The 24,556-nt window shown below is 39.2% G+C and overlaps 1 protein-coding gene across 1 annotated transcript in view; it reads right to left on the bottom strand.

Moving 5' to 3' along the window:
* The window catches only part of LOC113434107 (sodium channel protein type 2 subunit alpha-like), a 114,070-nt gene that overhangs the window by 73,228 nt on the left and 16,286 nt on the right, over nt 1-24,556 (bottom strand). The window contains exon 3 of the mRNA XM_087920018.1: nt 19,915-20,052. The gene's annotated coding sequence lies outside the window, so the exon portion shown is untranslated. The remainder of the gene's footprint in view (nt 1-19,914; nt 20,053-24,556) is intronic.

Here is a 24,556-nt window from a genome sequence, read left to right as displayed (position 1 = left end):
TTATCACACAGCCTTCTCTGAATATGTTTTCCAACACACAGTAACAATATATGGAAAAGTCTTATGTGGTGACAGTCAGCATGCTATGGCAATTAGTATACAGGACTAGGGCTTACCACAGCAGCGAGAATTGCACTCGCGCAATCTTGGAAAATGACCACTATACCAAGAGATTGTTTAGTAATCCATTTTTTTTTATTGTGCAGAAATGGACAAACTCACTATAGAATTAAAGAATAAGGAAGACTCGGAATCTTATTCAATTTGGGATAACTGGCATTAATGGATAGATAGTACCCTGTTTCTCCAACAATACGGCCTCCCCCAATAGGAAGTCCCAGCATGTTTTATAGGCATGAAATGAAATTAAGCCCCTCCCCCCAAATTAAGGCCTATATTAAAACATGCAAAATGGGGGGGAATGGTGGCGGGGGGCTTGCCATTAGGAAGTACTTTTGTTGCACACCTGGATATGGTGCTGCCTGCGTTGACCCCGATACAAAGTGCCCCACCAACGCCGAGGTCAACATCCAAGCCGTCGCCGCCCGCCCACTCAAAGATGCAAGGGGGGGAATTAAGTCACCCCCGAAAAGACGCCCTAGCCGTTTTTTCAGGGCTCAAAAAAAAAAAAAAAAAAAAAGACCTAGCTTTATTATATGAGAAACACATTAGGAATATGAAATGTACAGATCAGAACAAGATATAAATATGTATATGTATAGGATTAATTAGAAATGTATGAAATGTATGAATGTAACCAAGATCTTTTAGCATTGTCAAAGAAGATAGAGAATTGTACAAAGTTATTTTTTAGATTTACTTGTATTTTAATGTTTCAAATTTCAGTAAAAGTTTAAAATTTAAAACAAAGTATATAGGACTAGGGAAAGTCAGGTTCAAGTCAATTTTCAGTCATTCAAACTTGCTTGATTAAATCTGGGTCAGATTCTATCTCTGTCCAGCCTTTCTAATAATGTTACCGCATGGATACAATTGGAAGGGCTATTGTGGTTTCCTGATGTGATAGGATAAGACATTTAATGAACAAGTGTGTATCCACATAGAACCAGTAATTTCTGACTTGAAAAGTTGGTCAGTAAATTCTGACTTGAAAGACAAGAGAAAGAACTTTCCGAGATAACCCACATTTTCTGCTAACACCAACAATTTTCTTTCTAGAGCACTTTTATTTCATTTAGGGCTGAATAAAATTTAACGCAGGGCTATATTGATACCACACGATTTTTTTCAACAGTGTCATAATGAAGGAGAGGAGTCACAGATAAGTAGTATATCAATATTCAAATGCCAGCTGCTCCAGAGCTACTTATCAGGTAGGATCCTATCCCTCAGAAATATTCCTACTTAAAATAGTTCATCTGATTGGGGAAAGCTAATTCAGGCTAATGCATTTTTATATGTCCTTCACAATTAAATAAAATTTATCTGACTAAAATATATTTTAGTTTAATTCATTTTATCCTCAAATCATGCTGTTCACAGAAAATGATACATTCAGGCTCATGCATCATAGAAAAACAGATAAATTTGCAATGCCTTTTATGCATTGATATCAAATGTATTTGCTGGTTCAGAGTAAGATTAAGTTATGAATTATTATGGCCATTAATATTTTTAAGCAATACATTTACAAGAAACAATACCAGATTTTTAACCAAATGATCATTTTTCACTACTTTATTTAACAGTACTTAAATAATAACCTTTGAGGATGAAAACTGTTATGTCCTCGGGACTGACACAAGTTCCCCCTCAGGTCCGTTCATACTGCGGGGGCGTTTGCAGCCCCCATTGGCTGGCTCCCTTCGACAGCCGGCTATAAAAGCCGGCTGCTAGGTCGAGCCAGCCGCTGTTCGCTGGAAGGTCTGTTGTTAGCTTACAGACGCGACAGCCCCCTTTATTCCCCTGAATAAAGTGTGTTATTGAGATGCTCTGGTGTGGCCTCCCCTTTTTTCCGAGTTATAACATTGGCGACGAGGGTGGGATCTGGCCAACCAGCAGCAATACCAAAAGAGCTGAAACACACACCAAAACGCTGAACCGTAGCCACGCCGTTTGAGAGCTCGGTCAGTCGTGATTGCGGAGTGAAAGTGGAGCGTGTAAGCAGCTCAGTTCAAAAAGCTACGTGAGAGAAGTGGGGCACTGAGAACCTCAGCCGCCCAGCATTGAGCACAGAATCCAACCGCTGCTGTTCGGATTCTGCTTGTTAGCGAAAGCTTTCGGCGCTGCGCTCACAGCCGCCAGAACACATAGGCGTAGCGATTTGAATAGCTGTCAGCACGACGCTACAGCTATAGCCGCCTCGCCCTTGTAAGGCGCGAAATTCAAACGGAAGTCAGTTACGGCGCTACAGCAATAGCCGCCATAGTCACACACAGAGCGTGTAACCCAGAGAGATCCTCTAGAGCTGAAGCAGCGCTGCGAGCTGCAGCTGCCACTCTTATCAGGGCCTTGTATTCCCAGAGAGAGATTGGTCAGTCTACCAACAGACTGAACACCCAATATGAATTCAAATCCGGCTTTTCCGCCATTTAAGCCAGATGAAGACAAGTGGGACTCTTACAGAAACCGCTTCAATCACTACCTTGATGCCATCGGTCTAGCCGACGCTACAGAGAACAGGAAGAAATCGTACTTCCTGAGTTACTGCGGGGCCACAGTATTCGATACCGCCACAGCGCTACTCGCTCCAAGGGAATTAAAGAACGTTCCGTGGTCCGAGCTGTTGGAGACACTCTCTAACCATTATTCCCCAAAACCATCGCAGATAGCAAGACGTTTTGCCTTTCGTATGAGGAAACAAACAGATGGAGAATCTATAAATCAGTATATGGCCGCCCTGAGAACCGCAGCTCTCCACTGCGAATTTAAAAATTACCTAGACGACATGCTCCTGGATCAACTCATCTGTGGAGTCAGAGATGTAAGGTTACAGAGGCGGTTGCTGGCCAGAAAAGATCTCAACCTCACCCAGGCAATCGAGGAAGCTTTGGCCGCTGAACTAGCGACACAGTCGGCCGCTGAAATACAAGGAAGCGCAGCCAAACCCAGTCCGGTCACTGTTCATTCCGAGGAAGCAGTGAGTGAAGAAGACCCCACCGAACACTTAGAAGTGCATCGCCTCAAACCTTTCAAACAGCCACAGGTAGGAGCTAGGCCAAAAAACAGCAACGTGCCTAAACACATCCTGTTGTGCCTCTCCTGCGGGGTCCCATGCCAGAACGACTTGCAGGTTCAGGAACGCCACCTGCAACAATTGCGACAAGAAAGGCCACATCGCCAGGGCCTGCCAGGCAACGCATGCGGCTCCACAAAAGTCATCATCCCCTTACTCCCCTCCGGGGCCACCCAGGCAAGTAGAAAATTGTTATACGTGCTACCAAGCTAACCACACTTTTTGACACCTAATAAAATTACCCTCTCTATTCATTTAGAAGGTAAACCCTGTCTTATGGAAGTCGATACCGGATCGGCACTATCGATCATCTCTTGGAGCACACTTAAGAAAATACGACCCAGCCTGTCCAGGAAGCAACTCCAGAAGAGTCGTCTCACCTTGAGGGATTACCAGGGAAGAATATCCCAGTACTCGGAACAGGCAAGTTCCTCGTTAGATTCAAATCCTTTAAAGGCCATCTGCCTCTAGTGGTGGTAGATGGTGCCCTCCCTAGCCTTTTGGGGTTGGATTGGTTCCCCTATCTCGGCCTTAGCTTAACGGGAGTACATGCTGTCTCACCTTCCGATGTCGACTCACTATTTTCAGACTATGCTGATGTGTTCAGCAATGAATTGGGTTGTTATAATGGTACGCCCATTTCCTTTTAGGTGGACCCCCAAGCAGTTCCCGTCCGTTTAAAACCGCGCAGAGTACCATTTGCTCTGCGCGCTAAGCTGGATGCAGAACTGGACAAATTGCTCAAACAAGGGGTGATTGAGCCCACGGATTTTGCTAAATGGGAGACTCAATTGTCACACCCCTTAAAAAGATGGTAGTATAAGAATGTGTTCTGACTATAAGACCACAATTAACCGCTATCTACAGACTAGCGCATACCCAGTCCCAGTAATCCAACACTTACTACACACATTTGAACCGGGAACCATATTCGCCAAACTGGATATGTCACAGGCTTATCAGCAATTTCCTGTGGATAACCAAACGGCCGAACTACAAACTATTGTCACCCACAGAGGGGCATTTCGATGCAAGCGCTTCCAATTTAGGCGTTAAGCGTCGCCCCAGGAATCTTCCAGTCATTAATGGAGCGGATACTGCAAGGCCTCCCTGGCGTAGTTCCGTGCTTTGATGACATTTTGATTTCAGCCAGGGACAGGCCCCAACTTTTTATCAGAGTCAGAGCGGTATTGGATAGGTTCAGGCAGCATGGCCTCAAACTAAAAAGGGAGAAGTGTGCCATCGCCACTAGGCAGGTGGACTTTCTTGGGTATAAAATAGACGCCTCTGGCATCCACCCCGTGGAGTCTAAAGTCAAAGCCATTCACGAGGCACCTCCCGTCTTCCAAGTCAGAATTACAAGCTTTCCTGGGTTTGCTAAACTTCTATGCGTCATTCCTACCCCACAAAGCGTCAGTAGCTGAACCGTTGCATAGACTTCTAGACAAAAACTCTCCGTGGCATTGGGGTCCCAAAGAGGAATACGCCTTTAAGGCAGTCAAATCGCTTCTCACTTTGGACGCTGTCCTAATACAATTTGACCAGCGCCTTCCTCTAGTCTTAGCTGCAGATGCCTCACCTTTCGGGATTAGGGCTGTCTTAAGCCACAGACTGCCCAACAGCTCGAAGCGCCAATCGCGGATTCTTTTCTAGAACCTTGTCAACAACCGAGCGTAATTATAGCCAAATTGACAAAGAGGCCTAGCCGCCATTGCTGCGGTCAAAAATTCCATGAATTTCTTTTTGGTCACAACTTCGAACTTGTCACAGATCACAAACCACTGCTGGGGCTCCTCTCAGGAGAAAAACAAACACCGCAAGTCTTGTCCCCCAGGATGACTAGGTGGACCCTATTCCTGGCGGCCTACTCGTACAAACTGGTTCACCGCCCAGGAAAAAACCTCAGCTACGCCGACGCCCTCAGCCGCTGCCCGTTGCCAGCACCCGTGCCCTTATTTTTATGTCATTCTGTCTTTTTGCATAACCTTTCTCCCAACACTAAAGCATAATGCAGCTTCTAAAACTCTGTTGTTTAAGAAACACGTGGCAAAATATAACTTCCTTAGTGAGCAATAAAATGTAAAATCTCTTTCAATTTGAACTCGACTTCATGGATAAGTTTACAATGTTTTTTTAGTAACTAAAATAATTTTATTTGCTTTAGCAATGAATACCTGATTTACTGTTGCTTTCCTCCAGAATGTTTCTTTTTAAGTTTCTCAACAGGTTGGGATTCCCAGGTGGTCTCCCATCCAAGTCCTAACTAGGCCTTATTCTAATCAGCTGAAATTGGCTACATGCTGCCATCTAGTTATAAAAATAGAGTAACACTTCCATAGTTGACCACCTCTCTACATTGACCACTTCCCTAAGTTGACCTAAATTTCATAGACTGAACATATGTTACATGTACACAATAGAAAACTAACCTCTCCATATTCACCACCTCTGTAAGTTGTATCTTGACCACATGAACATGATATTAATTCACTCTCTATAACTTAACCAGTTGAGCCCAGTGTGCACTAATGGCAAGAAGAAATGCTGAATTGGTAGCTATGATTTTTTTAAAAGAAGAATATAAAAAGAATACAATATTTTTGACTCTGATTTGGCAATTTAACAATGATAATTATGGATTCATTTCATAATACAAATTGCACAAAAAGAACTTAATTTTTTTTCACTTCACTTTCCACTTTTTAGGAACACTCCCCCAAAAAAGAGTTCCATTTAGCATAATAACCCCATTAAAGAATTGCTATCAATAGCTATTTGTGAATAGCTTGCAAGACTACAAAGAGATTGCTTCTTTATTTCTTACAGTTTTGCCTCATAGATTGAGCACATGAAGTTCTGAATAGGGTCTTCAACACACAGATTCTAAATACTGTCTTTATCACACAGCCTTCTCTGAATATGTTTTCCAACACACAGTAACAATATATGGAAAAATCTTATGTGGTGACAGTCAGTATGCTATGGCAATTAGTATACAGGACTAGGGCTTACCACAGCAGCGAGAATTGCACTTCGCACAATCTTGGAAAATGACCACTATGCGAGAGATTGTTTAGTAATCCATTTTTTTTTATTGTGCAGAAATGGACAAACTCACTATAGAATTAAAGAATAAGGAAGACTCGGAATCTTATTCAGTTTGGGATAACTGGCATTAATGGATAGATAGTACCCTGTTTCTCCAACAATCGGCCTCCCCAATAGGAAGTCCCAGCATGTTTTATAGGCATGAAATGAAATTAAGCCCCTCCCCCAAATTAAGGCCTATATTAAAACATGCAAAATGGGGGGAATGGTGGCGGGGGCTTGCCATTAGGAAGTACTTTTGTTGCACACCTGGATATGGTGCTGCCTGCGTTGACCCCGTCTGAAGTGCCCCACCAACGCCGAGGTCAACATCCAAGCCGTCGCCGCCCGCCCACTCAAAGATGCAAGGGTGGGAATTAAGTCACCCGAAAAGACACCCTAGCCGTTTTTCAGGGCTCAAAAAAAAAAAAAAAAGACCTAGCTTTATTATATGAGAAACACATTAGGAATATGAAATGTACAGATCAGAACAAGATATAAATATGTATATGTATAGGATTAATTAGAAATGTATGGAAATTTATGAATGTAACCAAGATCTTTTAGCAATGTCAAAGAAGATAGAGAATTGTACAAAGTTATTTTTAGATTTACTTGTATTTTAATGTTTCAAATTTCAGTAAAAGTTTAAAATTTAAAACAAAGTATATAGGACTAGGGAAAGTCAGGTTCAAGTCAATTTTCAGTCATTCAAACTTGCTTGATTAAATCTGGGTCAGATTCTATCTCTGTCCAGCCTTTCTAATAATGTTACCGCATGGATACAATTGGAAGGGCTATTGTGGTTTCCTGATGTGATAGGATAAGACATTTAATGAACAAGTGTGTATCCACATAGAACCAGTAATTTCTGACTTGAAAAGTTGGTCAGTAAATTCTGACTTGAAAGACAAGAGAAAGAACTTTCCGAGATAACCCACATTTTCTGCTAACACCAACAATTTTCTTTCTAGAGCACTTTTATTTCATTTAGGGCTGAATAAAATTTAACGCAGGGCTATATTGATACCACACGATTTTTTTCAACAGTGTCATAATGAAGGAGAGAGTCACAGATAAGTAGTATATCAATATTCAAATGCCAGCTGCTCCAGAGCTACTTATCAGGTAGGATCCTATCCCTCAGAAATATTCCTACTTAAAATAGTTCATCTGATTGGGAAAGCTAATTCAGGCTAATGCATTTTTATATGTCCTTCACAATTAAATAAAATTTATCTGACTAAAAATATATTTTAGTTTAATTCATTTTATCCTCAAATCATGCTGTTCACAGAAAATGATACATTCAGGCTCATGCATCATAGAAAAACAGATAAATTTGCAATGCCTTTTATGCATTGATATCAAATGTATTTGCTGGTTCAGAGTAAGATTAAGTTATGAATTATTATGGCCATTAATATTTTTAAGCAATACATTTACAAGAAACAATACCAGATTTTTAACCAAATGATCCTTTTTCACTACTTTATTTAACAGTACTTAAATAATAACCTTTGAGGATGAAAACTTTTTTTAAAATTCTCTAGAAGCCAATGATTAACAATCAATTCAGATTACTTAAAGTTGATAAAGAAATTGGTTAACAGAATTTGATGAATCAGTAAAAACATTAAATTAAAACATACTTTATTGGATCAATATTAAGCTCATTATTTTTATTGGATGGATAATAGGTGTTTATGGTGTTTATACAGCACTGAGTTGAGTTTTAAATTATGTTTCCCTCCTTAGCATGTTCCATAAATAGTTTCACTATAGACAGTCCTTGTTTAGCTACCACAATTGGGACTGGTAAATCGATGGTCAAGCACAATAGTCACTAGATGAAATTGGGACTGTGCTTAGTGATCTTACTTCAGCTTTTGTTTCCTTTACAGACCCGTGAAATTCATAAATGTGAGGATTGGCTACAAAAATACATTTTCATCACTGTCGTAACTGAATAGTTAGATGGTAAACAAAAACAATGGCTACCTGTAGTGATATGATACTACAGACTACAAATTTTACAATATCATGGCTTAATTCTTCACTCACCAAATCTTTGAACATCCTTCCCGGCCCATAGCCAAATTCTAGGATACTCTCTATGACCTAAGTTTAATTTTCTTTTTTTATCCTCTACAGAGGTAGATGCATTTAGAGAAGCAACATTTACCATCTTATAAATACATTTTTAATGAATTCCTCTAGTGCTTATTTGGACTCCAAAGGCATCTTTGTAAATAGGATAAGCCTAGAGACTAGTGCTTTAGACTGTAAAATGCCACCTTCTATTAATTCTAAAAAATAAATGGTAATCTTTTTAAGAATTTAAAGTGGAATAGAAAACCCAGCAGATGCCAAAGAAGTTGGCTGCAGGCAAGATGTGTCCATTGGTACCACATTTCCTAGGCCTGATATATATAATTTATATTCTAAACCTATCTGGACCAGAGATGGTATTCAGCAGGTTCTGACCAGTTCTGGAGAGCCAGTAGCGGAAATTTTGAGTAGTTCGGAGAACTGGAAAATACCACCTCTGGATGGAGATTTTACAGTATCCTTCCCAGCCACGCCCACCAAGCCATGCCCACACAACTGGTAGTAAATAAATTTGAATCCCACCACTGATCTGGACTCTTTTCATTTTATAAATTACAGTAAGTGTTGATTTAATGTAATGGTTGCCAGAGAAAATTAGGGGGCAGCAGAGCATACAGTCCTATGTAGAGAAGGTGGATTGTTTCTAATCCGTGTAATTAAATTAATATTGACCTTTACTAGTGCAGGTAGTCCTTGAATTATGATTATTTGTTCGGCCACTTTTCAAAGTCATGGCGGTACTAATCAAATGGTACTTATGTTTGCTCCCCAAAGTTATAGCCATTGCAGCATTCCTATGTGATCATGGATGGGATCAGACACTTGGCAGCCTGTCCTCATTTACAACTATGGGGGAATTTCAACTTCCTCACATGACTATCTCCGTCTCTGCCATTTAACTCTGCCCCAAATGTCCTTTGCCATCTTCTTCCTCCTGCTACTGATGACAACCTGGCACTTCTCAAAGCAGCTGTTGACTGTGTGAAGCTGTGTGAGGCCATACCTGGAAATTTCCTCAAGAAACCTAGAGAAGACCGTGTGTAGTCAGCATCTGCCTTATGAAGGGTCAAGGCTCATTGGCAGTGGAAACAAGGAGATAGGAAAGGTCACCTTGGTGCAGTGCAGCCTCCGAGTGCAGGTGACAAAGGCAGCTCCCTTGTGGGGTTTGTGCTGCTGGGCTGGACCAGGACAGGTTGGAAGCTTCCAGGACAGCTGAGGCTTCATGATGTATCTCTGGGCCAGGCCAACTGTGGCTTCCGGGGTTGGCTGGGCTTCCAGCGGTTGGGGCTATGGCTGCATCCCATTGGAGCAGGCCTGGGAGTGGCTTCTGAGGTGACTGTGTTGCAGCTCAGAGGGTTTTAGGAGCCCCACAGGCATGGCATGCCACGAAGACCTGGTTCTGGGGCTGTCTGCCACCCCATAAAGCAGAAGGCAGGAAGGACAAAAGGCCAGAGATGGGAAGGAATGGGTAGTTGGAAGGAGCTGAAGGGAAGGTAGTCCCTTGGAAGAAAAGAGGAGAGACCAAATTGGAAATGCCTCAGATTAGAATGGAACCTTGGCTAATGACAAGTGAAATTCAATTAATGATGACAATAGAGAGTGCCAGGATTGCTGTCACTAAGCAATGAAGTCACATGATATCACATATCACAACCACATCGCTTAGTGGTTCCAGTCTGAATTGCTGTCATAACTCAAGAATTCAGGAACTCATAACCTAGGGATTCCAGTCCCAATTGCTGTCAAACTCAAGAATTATCTGGAGCATATTTTATAGGAAATTTTGCTGCATTATTTCCCACTTTTAATGCCTTATTTTAATTTCTAGATACATTCTGAGTATCCTTTCTATTCCTAATATTTTGAATTTATCTTGATATATGTGACCTCAAATTTTAAACCATTCTAGTATTTATTCTTTCTTTCTTTTATTTAAGCATAGATGAGCAGAAACATATAGAGCAAAATATTGGAAGAGAGATTATTTTTACCACATGTGCACAGAGCTTTCTTGCAAATAAGAAAACAATTACCGTGCACAAATAATTCTTGGCCCTTGAGCACAGCTGTTTTAAATCAATTTAATAACCTGCAAATACTCTGCATCAAAGCCTCAAGCAATTATTTATAGTGCAGCCTATAGTATGCTTAAACATGTAAGTGAATTAATATTCTGTAAATGAGAAAGAATGTTCTGTACCATACCTCCACAAAGCTCTGCTCTGAAAAAGGTAGCCACAATGTTTTATTTAACAAAAAATTAATTTTAAAATATATGACCAATTAATAATTTAAACCAATATTATGTGGTATTTCCAAGATTACACTATGCACATAGCAGATCTACAGAAATATATGAGATAGAGTCAGTTTGGTGTAGTGATTAAGGCATCAGAGTAGAAACATGAATTCTAGTTGCATCTTGGACACAAAGGCAGAGGGTTAAGTCAGTCACTTTTTCTCAGTTCTAGGAGGGAGGAAATGGCAAACTACTGAAAAACATTGTTTTCCAGAAAGTATGACTCTGTATGTGCTGTTAGGCTAGAGTATGTCAGCCCAATGAAGTAGATCAGATCAAGAAACTGACTATAACCATATATTATTGAAATAGGCTTATAGTGACAGAATTTTGCAACTCTGGATGTGTTTTACGTTCCCTCCCTCATACTTCATTGAGTCTCTTCTTAACACTATCTCCTTTCCTCGGGCTAAAGGAATGCTTCTGCCCATGTTTCTTTAGCGGCTTCCAAATGTTTCTTTCAAGGCCATCTTCATGGTTCTTTACAGTGAGGGACAAGTTAGGGATGGTGCTGTTATATCATCTGCCCAGCTTATATAACTCTGTCTTTATCGGAGCTTCCGGAATCTCACCTCTGGGTTTGTAACTGAAAAACAAGGATGCTAATGCCAGGTGATTTCAACTCTCTGGCTCTGGGGATGGAATTGTGTCTAAGGAACACCATTCATTACAGCTGCATTACCCCTCTTAGCAATTGAGACATGATGGAGAAGTGGGGGGATAGATATGACATCTAGTTCTCCAGCATGGAAATGTCAACTTTTAGTAGAGATTGACACCAGTGCCATGCTTCTGAAGCAGGACTGGAATCCTTAAATTGATCTATCCCAGGAATAGGCCCAAATACATTCTGTAGAGAAACAAGGGAGTTTCTTAGCAACCTGGAAAGCAATTCTATTGAGAAATGGCTCAACCTCTGGAACAAAAATGGCTCTTAAAAATTTTGTTCTTGTAGATTATATAGATAAGTCCATACATTTTTCTAGGTGATATTTTTTGAACTATTTGGCCACTGGGGCTGAGAGAGCGTCTCACTTAAAAACCAACTGGCTTGTTAAGCTAGAACTCAGATTTTCCTACTCCTAGTCTGACACTTTAAATTATCTGGCCAAATCAGCTTATATATACACACACAAAAGTAAAAGCGCAGGTGAAATTGAAAAAGCAGTAGTGATTTAAAAAAAATTACAAGAACTAAGTGATTAAGTAAAAAGCGTTCAAAAATGTTCTACAGCTGTAATAACTAATATTAGATAATATTCTTCATTTAGGTACAAGGTTTTTTAATGGGCTCCACTGAGCGGTGCACAACTTTTGTAAATGCATAACCTTTCAAACATCACGTTTATGGAGATTCTCGGTCATCCAGTCATAGTTGCCCCAAAGACATTTTTTTCCAAGGGCAATTGGACTTTCTTTGCTTTTCCTTGACGACGTTTCACTTCTTATCCAAGAAGCTTCTTCAGTTCTTCTTCATCTCAGAACTGAAGAAGTTTCTTGGATGAGAAGCAACATAAATCAATTACTTCCATTATAAAGTTTCTGATGCTTCTACTGTAATTGGCCAGTAAGTGACACAGAATGATGGACTGGTTAGGTCTTTTGCCTTGATCAATAAACAATGTTCAGATACAGCGATGTGGATTCCTGAGTCAAAGACATGCTTCGCACTGAGTTCATGTAGAAGTAAATGGTTCATTCTTTGTGCAGGAAAAAGATGATATTTGAAATCCCAAAGGTGCTTTTCCAAAGTGTGACTTTCTTAGTTTTTCCTTGAAGACAGAGAGAGAACCAGTTTGGTCTCTGCTGCTCATCACTGCTACCGGCTCGACAGAACCAGGCCAAACCTGTAGCGTACCACATACTCTGACAGTATGTACTGACCGAGACATCAAGCTAATCTGGAACAATTTTGATTGATCAGGGATTTTACTAGCTGCCTATTTTGCACTATACAGATTCTTGTTCTCATGCTTTCTTTCAACTACTGTGTATACTTGTAGATAAGCCTACTACTGGATTACACTACTAACTAGAGCATACAAAACATTTGCTAGACCAATACTCAAATACAGCTCATCAGTCTGGAACCCACATTACGTATCTGATATTAACACAGTTGAGAAAGTCCAGAAATACTTCACAAGAAGAGTTCTCCACTCCTCTACTCATTGCAGAATACCATATCCCACCAGACTTGAAATTCTAGACCTAGAAAATCTAGAACTACGCCGCCTTTGGTCCGATCTAAGTATAGTATATAAAATCATACATTGCAATGTCCTACCTGTCAATGAATACTTCAGCTTCAACCATAACAACACAAGAGCAAACAATAGATACAAACTCAAGGTTAATCGCACCAAACCTGATTGCAGGAAATACGACTTCAACAACAGAGTGGTCAGTGTCTGGAATACTCTACCTGGCTCTGTGGTTTCTTCCCCAAACCCCCAAAACTTTAACCTTAGACTTTCTACTATTGACCTCACCCCTTTCCTATGAGGTTTGTAGGGGGCGTGCATAAGTGCACCAACATGCTTACCGTCCCTGTCCTATTGTTTCTTTTATTTTTCTTATATGTATTCATAACTATGTTTTTACTTATACCTATTATCTTGTAAGCAATTGATAAACCAAATAAAATAATAAATAAATAAATGAATCTGTAGATAAGCCATCTTTTGAATTTTTAACCACAATACCATGAAAAATGCAACATCAGCATATAAGGCAACCTTTGAAATTTCTGCATATTTCGATTTTCAAAAGTGGCTTATCTGTAGATGGAACATTTTTTATGACATTTTGATTACAAACATGAATGATGGCTTATCCACAGTGGGATTATCGATGAACATCTATGGGAAATATAGGTACTTTAAAAATTATTACTACACATACACAAACATAAGCCCCCCCCCTTCCCCCATGGATAGTCATAGCTAAATTTGAAGGTGTATTTTTTAGATTAAAATTATTTATTTATCTACGAGGATATACAGTGGAACCTCCGGTCATGATTGTAATCCATTCCAGGACTTTGCTCGCAATCCGATTTGGTCATGACTGGAAACAAGGCTGACTGTGCATGCACAGACAAAAAAAAAAAAAAAAAATGGCACGGAAGGTAAATCGCCGCAGCAGGAAAAATTGCCAAAATTGTGTTTGGTCACCACCTGAACATGTGTTTGGAACCAGATGCAAAAAAAAATTCAAAATTTTTGGTCACCACCTGATTTGGTCATGGTCAGAAGCGCTTGTGACCTGAGGTTCCACTGTATATGGTAGTTACCATAGTTCAAGAACTTTTTCATTGCCCAAGTACACAGAAACAAAATACTAGTTCTCAAGAAAAAGAATCCAGAGTCCTCTTCACATATACAATGTGCAGCTGCTGATGACTTCTTGTCTATTTTATGTCATCATTTCCTATCTGCATTTTTGCTTGCACTTGTTTCCATCTGCTTATAATAATACTTATGACAAAACCATTTAAATGTTCTACCATCAGAATAAGTTATGGAAACTGAATTTTAATTTGGGTCCTTTTCTTACTTGTTGACTCATATGTTTACCTATACTTAAAATTGTGTTTTTCAAAGAATAGGAATAATAAATTATTGTTTTATTTTTAATTACTGAAATTAATTTTATCAAAATTTGGTAGGTGGATTGTAATACCAATATATTTTTAAACTAAAAGATTGTGATGACCCATAGTCTCTCAAAATAACCCAAAACCCAAAACATATATTAAAGTTCAGTAAGGCCTTCAACTTAACTTCACTGTTTTATTTGGCATAATTTAAAGTCACAAAAGTAACTAATGAGGCAAACAGAAAACCAAAACAAACCGCATTGATGAGAGTTCCGAAGCAAGCCAAGATAACTAATCATAAACTCCAGGAAAATAACCGAGGAGAGTCCATGGGAAGAACACCAGCAAAGATAAACCTCTTTCAAAGTAAACACTAAAACTGACTCCTGCAAATTCTAACTGCACAGTTACAAACTTATATACATAGCTCCCACCTGCAAGCCACAAGGAGGATCATGGTAATCTCCTCTTGAGCAGACCTCACTTTTCCCTGATCCTCTCCTCCCTGCGTGACCTAGGATGGATAGGGGATGGGCCTGGATCCTCCTCTGGCTGCTCAGCCGGCGCCTGCCCTTCCCCAGCCTCCTCCACCACCTCTGGAGCCACACTCCCACTCCCTGTTGGCTATTCCTCCTCTTCCTCAGAGTCAGACTCCACCAGGGGCATGACAAAGATAAAATAAAAACTTCTCTTCCCCTTCATTTTTTCACAAAACAATTTTTTGGCATATTTCCAGAAGGCTCAATTAAAAATGTAAGGAATGAAATTGTTTTCAGTATCAACACTTTTGATTTCGCGTATCTTCTCTGGAGAGAATTTTTATGAGGCAGCTTGAACTGAAGTTAATGGGCTAAATCAGGAGGCCAAGCTTTCCTGACTTCAAGGGTTTAAGAGTAGAAGCAGGAGAATGCAAATCTTTATTTGGCTAAAATGAGAGTGCTTGGTCCTGATCTAGATATGTCCTTTCATGATAGGACAATTACATATGCAATCTGAATTTTCTTAGAGGAAATCCAAGATGGAAATGTATACATAAGCCCTGTATTAATATCTGGTTGGATTTAAATGGTTTTTGACATCGATAAAGATCAAAAATTTGAATCCTTCCTTATGTAATAATACAGAAATATTACATACAAGCACAACACAGTTTATCTTCACTGTGGAATAACAATTCATCATCTAAAAATAATATCTGCTTCAAAAGAAGAAGCTTAGCTCCAAATTGAAAATAAGATTTTGAGTACCGAAAGATGTCCTATTGCACTTTTATCTGAACTGCGAAAATATCTTCAGACAAGTGTTTTTGCCCAATAGTGATTCTATTGCTATAACAGTAGCATTCAAAGGACCATATGGGGAAGAATTATGTAGACATTGTTATCTATCTCAGCTAAATTCTTCAGCTCCAAGTTATATAATGTCAATTATTATATCCAGGTTAAATCATAGACATAATTATACAAATATTTGTATAAATGTGATAATTTTTTCTTTATAAAGTAATGTGGCTTGAAGGATTACTACAGAAGAGGAAAACTAGATTTGATGACATGAATATCTCATTCCCAATCTAAACAGGTAAGATGACAGAAGTAGTGATCCAGTTCCTGAAGGCTATCAGTGTTTGGATATTAAGAAGTCGACTTCAACTGAATCTGTTAGTAGATTTGCATTTGTGAATGTAGTGATTCCAAGGAAATTTCATTTTTTAGTCTGGTAGGATAGGTGGCAACTTTGGTTCACCTCAGAGAGTACCAAGGATTTTGCACCTTGTGTGCCAATTGCAACTTTCCTAGACCAGGGATTTCTTCTCAGTGTCATTCATTCCCCAATCACTTGTGTGGACTACTTAATATAATCTTAATATAATCTACCTGGAGGAAGACTATCTGGAAGGTACGGTTGGAACATTCTAAATTGTTATAGTGTAATTCCTTACACAGGAGCAATTAGTAAATACAGATACCTGCTGGAAATCAAGGTAGTAAAAACATTTTCAAGGACTTTCACAAAAGCATGAAGTATTCTATCAACTGCTCCACAAAGCCACCAAATATAAGAGCTCCTGAAAGAGATTATTGAAAGATTTCTCTACTAAAATCGTAGATTGATATAGATTCCTCTCACTTGTAAGTTTATAATTTTTTATTATTTTACACCAGCAAATAAGTTCTTAAATAAAAAAAGTCCTTTGCATATAGTTGAAATAATTCTAAAAACTATTATTTTTAGTAAGAGTTGTACGAAAACATCATGACTATGTGAAGTCACTTTATAATGCCTTGGAAAGGCCACACTTCAGGGGTGGTATTCCGCCGGTTCGCAACGGATCGGGTGAATGGGTAGCAAGAGTTTGGCATGGGTTGCCAAACGGGTAGTAAGTTCTGGCTCGCCACGTCCCCCACCCGGTCGCCCTCCCACCCGATGCTCACTCACCCCACCCACCTGCCTGACATCACCTAAGGTATTTCTTTCTTTTTTTCCCCTCCCGATAATCAGCTGTAGATAAGATCAGCTGTGCCGGGATTCCCCTTGCTGAGGCCCAGGAAGGCAAAAAATGGACGGAGCTCAGCCCCCCTTCCATTTTTTACCTTCCAGAGCCCCAGAGGAGCAAAAACACCCCCCCCCGAGGCTTCTCTGAGGCTAGGAAGCTCCCAAAACAGAGCTTGGAAGAGTGCTGCCTGCCCCTCCCATGCTCTGTTCCTTTTCTTCCAGAGCTCCAGAGGAGCCTTAGGGAAGCAAAAACGCCCTCCCAGAGGCTTCTCTGTGGCTAAGAAGTTCCCCAAAATGGGTGGGGGCTGCAAAAAGAGACCACGCCCACTCAGTCACATGGCCATGCCCACCAAGCCACGCCCACAGAACCGGTAGTAAAAGTTTTTGAATACCACCACTGCCACACTTGGAATACTGCATCTAGCTTTGGTTGTATATATGGTTGTATACAATGCCCAAAAAGTAGCTAGAGTGGTAGTCTGTGGTGATTGCTATTTAAAATTCAAATTGCTGGAAAAAAAATGGTTGAATGGTTTTAAACATTTTTTAAAAAAAATTAAAATAATTTTTTATAGGAAAAATTGCCACACAGTTATGCTATTACCCCATGAAATTTTCTTTAGTATATAAATTGTAATTAGAACATTCTACCAGCAGAGAAAAATGTCAGTTTATTTAAATAAAACCTGTAGATTGCAAGACTAACAGATTACAGCAGAAAGCAAGTGGTGTATTTTAGCTACATGAATAGTGCAACACACCAAACTCCAACGAATCATCCTAGACCGCCACAGAGCGTTTCCATTTTTAAATGTATTCTTAAATTCTCAACATGAATAAAATGTAGGAAAACGGGAATATATATACCTATCAAAGCTCAATAAATCAACTTATCATTGTATTAGCAGACTTTATATTCCATCTCCACGATGGTAGCAACATTTGTGTGTAAAGCATTTACACCAACTTTGTATGAACTGCCTGCAAAATAAAGCCAAGCACTGCAAAAATCAAACCATATACAAGAACTCTAAATTCCACATACCACACCAAATAGCAATAGTTTACCATGAAACTGTGAGCATGAGTTTATTTTATTTCATCAAGAAGTGGGTTATGGTCAAGTTTTACCAATTGCCTTACCAAAGTCTAAGTACACTGGATTACTTTGTCAACTAATCTAGTCATCTAGTGGGGAAAAAAGCAGTAAGGTTTGTTTAGCATGACCTACTCCTTAACAAAACCATGCTGCTTTCTAATAATTCCCTTGCTTATCGCTTATAGGATTTTTCCAGGTCTTCATGTCATCTGGATTAATCTGTAGTTCCCTGGATCCATTTTTTTCTTTTTTAAAAAAACATGAGAATATTAGCACTTTTCCAATCTTCTGGTGTTTCCCCAGAAGTTCTCAAAGATTACTGTAGTTAGTGATTATATCTGTCACTTCTTTTAGCATCCTAGAATATAATCCAACTGGCTACAGTCTTTAATTAATTCAAAGCAGTTAGATATTTTCTCACATATTTGATCTGCATGCCTCTTTTACCCTGCCACGCTGCAGCTTTTGGTGGGTCAAGAACCATATTTCCTTTCATTAAAGGACAGGTGCAAAACAGGTATTCAGACTTCTCCCTGTTTCTGATACCATCGTTCCCTGATTTTCCTCTTGCTTCCCACATATCCGAAGTATTTCTCATTGCAAGATTCAGTTCATTCAGGTTATTTCCAGATAGCATGTCCAATAACCTAGATATTCATGAGAACTCAAGCATCTAGACATTGGTGCATTTGTTTCACTATTTCAGATTGCTCAAGTGGATAATCAGAGATCATTTCTTAGATAAAACAGCATATTCTTGTACTGGGTGGAATTCAGACAACGTTCCCTTATAGAAATGAATCTTTCACTATTAGTGCTTTCCAGGGTGACAGGTCTATTTTTTTAAGGAAGAAATTAATCTCTTCAAATCAAGTTAAATTGGCTAAGATATTTACAAGCAATTCTTATTGTTGAAAAAACTGGATTAAATCCTTGATAAACATCAACTTTATTTTAAATAAGGCAACATAGAAGAGTTCAAAGTTACTGTAAGGTTCATTTTTATGTCAAAGGCGTTTTTCACAAACCACACCCTTTCTCTTATTCTCTCAAGAAATTTGTAGAAAAAGAACCATAAAAGAATGGAATAGCATGGCACTGTGTCATATCAAGACAGTAATTGGACAGCTCCTATCGTAATTGCCTCACCTACCCAAAAGATAAATCTAAGCTGTGTGGAAGTTACATTTGATTGCTTATTGTTGTGAGACTCCAGAATCTTTACCAAACAAAGATGATCTACGTTGCTACAAGCAAGAGCTCCAGACTTAGACAGATGATGTTACCTAGATTGGATAATGAAATATCTGCAAGAAAACAGCCAAGCTCAGAAAGCACCAAAGACTCCTCATTTTCAACCCTGAGTGACAAACATTCTTCTTTATAGGTGCCAGACTTACTGTGTGCCTACTAGCAGCAGAATTCTTGCTAAAACTACAAACCTACAGCCAACTAGATTTAGCTGAACTCTCTTTGGCCCATATTGCAGACAAGGATCAGAAGCAATAAATGTAAAAACATGATTATCCAACACAAAATAGACTATTATGCCTTGGTGGAAAAATATACATAGGAATTTCAGGAATCACAACACTACTAGTCTAAAAAAAAATTGTCTCTGATGTTCTTTAACTTAAAATGCAAGTGTTGGTGATCATGCCCACATTCATGTGGATAATTCCTTTTTATCAATTCTAAAAGAATGAAAGCTTTGCCTTCTCAGGATTGTCTCAGGTTGTCTGAAAAAAGAAAAGTTATGTTTGTAACTTGCTAAAAGGGGAAGGAATATAAATGTTGCCCCGGGCAGACATTTTTGTAAAAGATAGCATTCCATTCACTACTAAAGATCATGTGAGATGTAAGATTTTTCTGGCAGCCATTTTAGATCCAGAAATGGGATTAACGATATGTCAATGTGCAAAGTTCATTCTTATAGTTAGTCTGAATTGCTGTTCCAAATAAAACAACTTATCTCAAGATATTTTATTACTAATGTACAACTGTTAAGTATACAGAGTACTAACCTTATGATGACATTTAACAGGATCCAAATTGATTATGAAAATTCAGCAGATTGGCCCCCCAGGTGTATTTACCCTGTGGGGGTCCAATTCCATATACGTGCTACAACTCTCTCACCGGTCATCACACACTTTTGGAAGCTAAGGAGGGGAAAAAAAAGAGGTGTCTGATGAGATGCAAAATGTTTTGGAAGATTTACGCATCCCAAGTCATTTTGGCTTAACCCCCCCATCCCCCCGAATCCACAGAAATGAATTCACAAGCAACTATTTTAATACTAGCAAAACGAGCTCCTTTTTACCTCTCCCCATTAGGAGCTCAGCAGCTGTGTTCTGGCTTAAGTGCAGTTTCCAAGAAGTCTTCAAAGGCAGCTAATCACACAATCCACTTTAATCATCTATAGGAACGTAACACAGCATGCAGAACTGTGGACAAGCAATTTCTCTCAAGGAACAGGCACAATGTACATACTATGGTAATAGACCAGTGGTTCCCAACCTTTTTTTCGCCCCACTCCCCTAAAGAAATTTCACTTGAACCTCGCACCCCCTGAAATAAATAATAAATAAAAATGCCAACATATAGCCAATATCTTATTATTTACCTGGACTTTTCTCGCACCCCCTGGAATATCGTCTTGCACCCCCAGGGGGTGCGAGCACCCCAGGTTGGGAACCCCTGTAATAGAATATGCCATAACTGTTATTTGGGCCTTCGCTGACTGATGTATCCAGAACAGTGGACACCATCACTCCAATCAGACAACAACCCCCAGCATTTTTCCCAGGGACTTCAATTTACCTAACCCAGTTGATGACAGTCCATCATATAGACATCAAAGCAGTAAATTCATATAGATAATGAAAAGCAAGGGAAGCAAAATAGCCATGTGATTTCAGGAAAAGAAACCAGAGCTATGTGCCCCAAAATTCAACATACTATGGAAAAAGAACAATGCAAAATAAAAAAAATGGTAAATATATTTAATCTCCCCCATATATCTGAAAAGATCTATGCATACAGCTGAGCTTCTATGCACTTATTATTGAGTGAATACTTGAAATGCAGATATAAAATTAAAATGTGCATCTGAATTCATATCTAACAAAACAGATGGCACAAACTCATGTTACATTGGTCTTCTGGCATGTACATACTGATGATTTTCTTCAGATGCTACCTAATGTTTCCAGAGCAGAGTTAGTCAACTTTGTCACCCCTGATAATTGAGAAAATGAGAAACACTGTTATGGAAATAGCAATAGCACTTAAACTTATATACTGCTTTACAGTGCTTTACAGCCCCGTCTAAGCGGTTTATAGAGTCAGCATACTGACCCCAACAATCTGGATCCTTATTTTACAGACCACAAAGGATGGAAGGCTGAGTCAACCCTGAGCCTGGTGAGTTTGAACTGCCAAATTTCAGAAGTCAGCAGAAGTAGCCTGCAGTACTGCACTCTAATCACTGGCTCAATGGTGGAGAATTATGAGATTTGTATTACAAAACAAATAGAAGATGCTAGGGCGCCTATCCTTGATTTAGCAAAGTATAGGTCCTTTTTAAAACAGACTGGCTGGTGAGTGCTTTTAATGTTTTCTTCAAAATGCCCTCAATCTATGAAAACTACGTGCAGCAGCAATTATTTTGTATAGATACTCAGCCAGATATTGCTACAACTGTCTTCCAGCACTTAGCCATACATTCTATGCTCATACACTTTACTGAGAACTAAGTTACACAGAATTAAAGGGTTTGCTCTTCAGAAAATATTGAAAGAACTGCATTGCACATTCTTTAAGAATTATTTAGCACATCAGCAATCCTATTGATAAGAGCAATAGGAGCAGTTACCACGATAAGCATACTTTAAACACAAATCTTGATAAGGTGGCTATAGCCTGTGTTATCACACATAAATGAATTTTTACCAATATTTTAGAAAAATTTAATTTTTATAGCATTTGTATGATTGCCAACTCAGACAATATGATTCTAAGTAGTATATAAAAAAGGAAAAATCAACACACACTCAACTGATACATACTGACAACAAGTAAACAATATATGATTATAAAAATTACACAGTAACTTCTAAAATGGGGACTTTCCTCATTCTGGTCTAAAGATCTCAGGCAAATGTATTTGTATATATACATACATAATAAAAATGGATATATACATTCTACATACCTCTACGTATGCCAATTTTTTGAGATGTAAAAAAAAAATTAGACTTTAGAATTTTTCCACCTTTAATATAATATATAAGCTATACCATCCAATTGAAAATCAAACTGAAATCTTTTAGGGAGAAAATAACAATAGAAAACTAGAATAATCGTAAGCTTCCTAAGTTCATACCTTCTTATAAGTAAGGATATGGCTGTGCTCAGAAATAACCAATCACAATCAAAGTGTTAAATGGTAGTCAGTATACACTTTTAAAAATTAAACTAACTCTTATCAAGCCCAGTGTCATGCCCCTGTCGGAGTCTGAAACCGAGGAGGAAGACGAACAGCTGACAGGGAGTGGGAGTGTGGCTCCATTGGCTGTGGAGGAAATTGGGAAAGGTCAAGGTCCGGCTGGGTAGAGCAGGGGAGAGGTAGAACAAGGGAGAGGGAGTTCAGAGGAAGACCCAGGCCTGCCCCCTCTTCATCCTAGGGCACGCAGGGAGGAACAGGGAAGAGAGCAGTGTGGGTTGCGTGGCTTACAGGGGAGGAAAGGACCCTGATTCCCTTCATTAGGCACACCTGGGAATAAGAGTTTAAAAGAGATGCAAGCTGAGAGCGGCAGCTGCTGGGAACAAATGTGACTTTAGCTTGTGTTGACTTTGGCTATCTGCATTCCTAGCATCCTCTCAACTGGGTTAAACTGCTATTCCTTCACATCTGGAATTCCTTCTCTTGCTCTGCCAGACTAATTACCTCATCTTGCCTTGTTTGGACTTATAGTCACAGTTTTGGACTTGATTCTCTGAAGCCAAAAGCTGTTCCTGGGAGTTTTTCTCCAGCCCAGAAGGTAACCAGGATGTTGGGGGCAAAGTTGGAGCTAATAAAGGGACTCCTACTATATCTGGCTATGTTGCCTTTGTGCCATGCCCCGGGTCATCACACCCATATAAAGTCCAGCTGTTCTAATAGGATTTTTCTGAGATTTACTCAGTTAACCTCTTATAGCAGGGGTGTCATGTGCAGGCCTGCGTCATGTGCAGGCCACACCCAACCCAGCTCCGCAAAGGGAAAACATCATGAAACATCATGTGATGGCAACGTGACGCTGCAAGTTTGGCATCTGTGTCTTATAGCAAAAGCCATGGACTGCAAAAAGCTTACAGAGTGTCACTGTTGGAAGGTATCAGTCAGAAGAAGAAATTTCCAAGACATTGGATATACCATGAACACGGTGAAGACAGTTATCAACAAGTGGAGCAAATATGACACAGTAGTGACATTACCAAGAACTGGATGTCCTTTCAAAATTGATGAAAAAAAGAAAACTGACCTGAGAGGCTGCCAAGAGGCCCATTACAACATAATGCAATAATTTCTGGCAAGTACTGGTTGTGTGCTACAAGCAACAACAATCTAACATGTCTTGGAAGTAGGATGGAAGATGGAAGTATTTTCTTACAAAAAAATACATTCAAGCCTGGCTACAGTTTGCAAAAGCCTACATCAATGGTTTCATGAGATCAAGTGTGAACTTTTTGACCATAATTCCAAAAGTATGTTTGGTGCAAAAACAATACTGTACATTACCAAAAGTGCACCATGCCCACAGTGAAGTATCGTGATGGCAGCATTATGCCTTGGGATTGCTTTTCTTCAGTGGAACAGGGGCTTTAGTTAAGGTAGAGGGAATTATGAACAGTTCCAAATATCAGCCAATTTTGGCACAAAACATTCAGGCCTCTGCTAAAAAGCTGAAGATGAACAGGAATTTCATCTTTCAACATTATGATCCTAATCAACAAAACAATGGCTTCATCAGAAGATCAAAGTTGTGGAATGGCCCAGACAGAGATCTAAATCCTATTGAAAATCTGTGGGGTGACATGAAGAGGGCTTTGCACAGGAGATGCCCTCACAATCTGACAGATTTGGAGCATTTTTGCAAGGAAGAATGGGCAAAGTTTCCCAAGGGAAGATGTGCCATGCTGATAAGACTGGAGGCTGTCAAAAAATCAAAAGGTGCTTTAATGAAGTGTTAGTTTAAGGGTGTACATCTTTGTGCAACCACATTATTATAAGTTTTTATTGTTATTCTCCCCCTCACAAATTGTTTTTCAATTGAATTGTACAGCTTATGAGTAAAAGGTAGGGAAGTTGTGATTTTTTTTCCTGTGATTTTGTGAAAAAAAAAGTGATTTTATCTTAGTGTGGGTTTTTTTATATCTCCAAAACCTGGCATTTTAACAGGTGTATAGACTTTTTATATCCACTGAATATATACCTATATAAACAGCTGTACACATCATATTTGGTTCTGCACGCCTAAATATTCTTTAACACTTTTCTGATATGCAGAATAAGATATTTCAAGACTTTTTATGAAATTTCTGCATAATATTCTGTTAGCTGCTTAATAACATAACACCACAAAATTCTTTGTCACAGGAAAACCCCAAGGAAAATGTATC

Source organism: Pseudonaja textilis, chromosome 1, assembly GCF_049901715.1.
Source record: "Pseudonaja textilis isolate UNSWEBS1 chromosome 1, rPseTex1.2, whole genome shotgun sequence".
NCBI classification, from domain to species: domain Eukaryota; kingdom Metazoa; phylum Chordata; class Lepidosauria; order Squamata; family Elapidae; genus Pseudonaja; species Pseudonaja textilis.
Note: the sequence above shows the minus strand (reverse complement) of the source record. Positions and strands in the feature narration are given on the sequence as shown.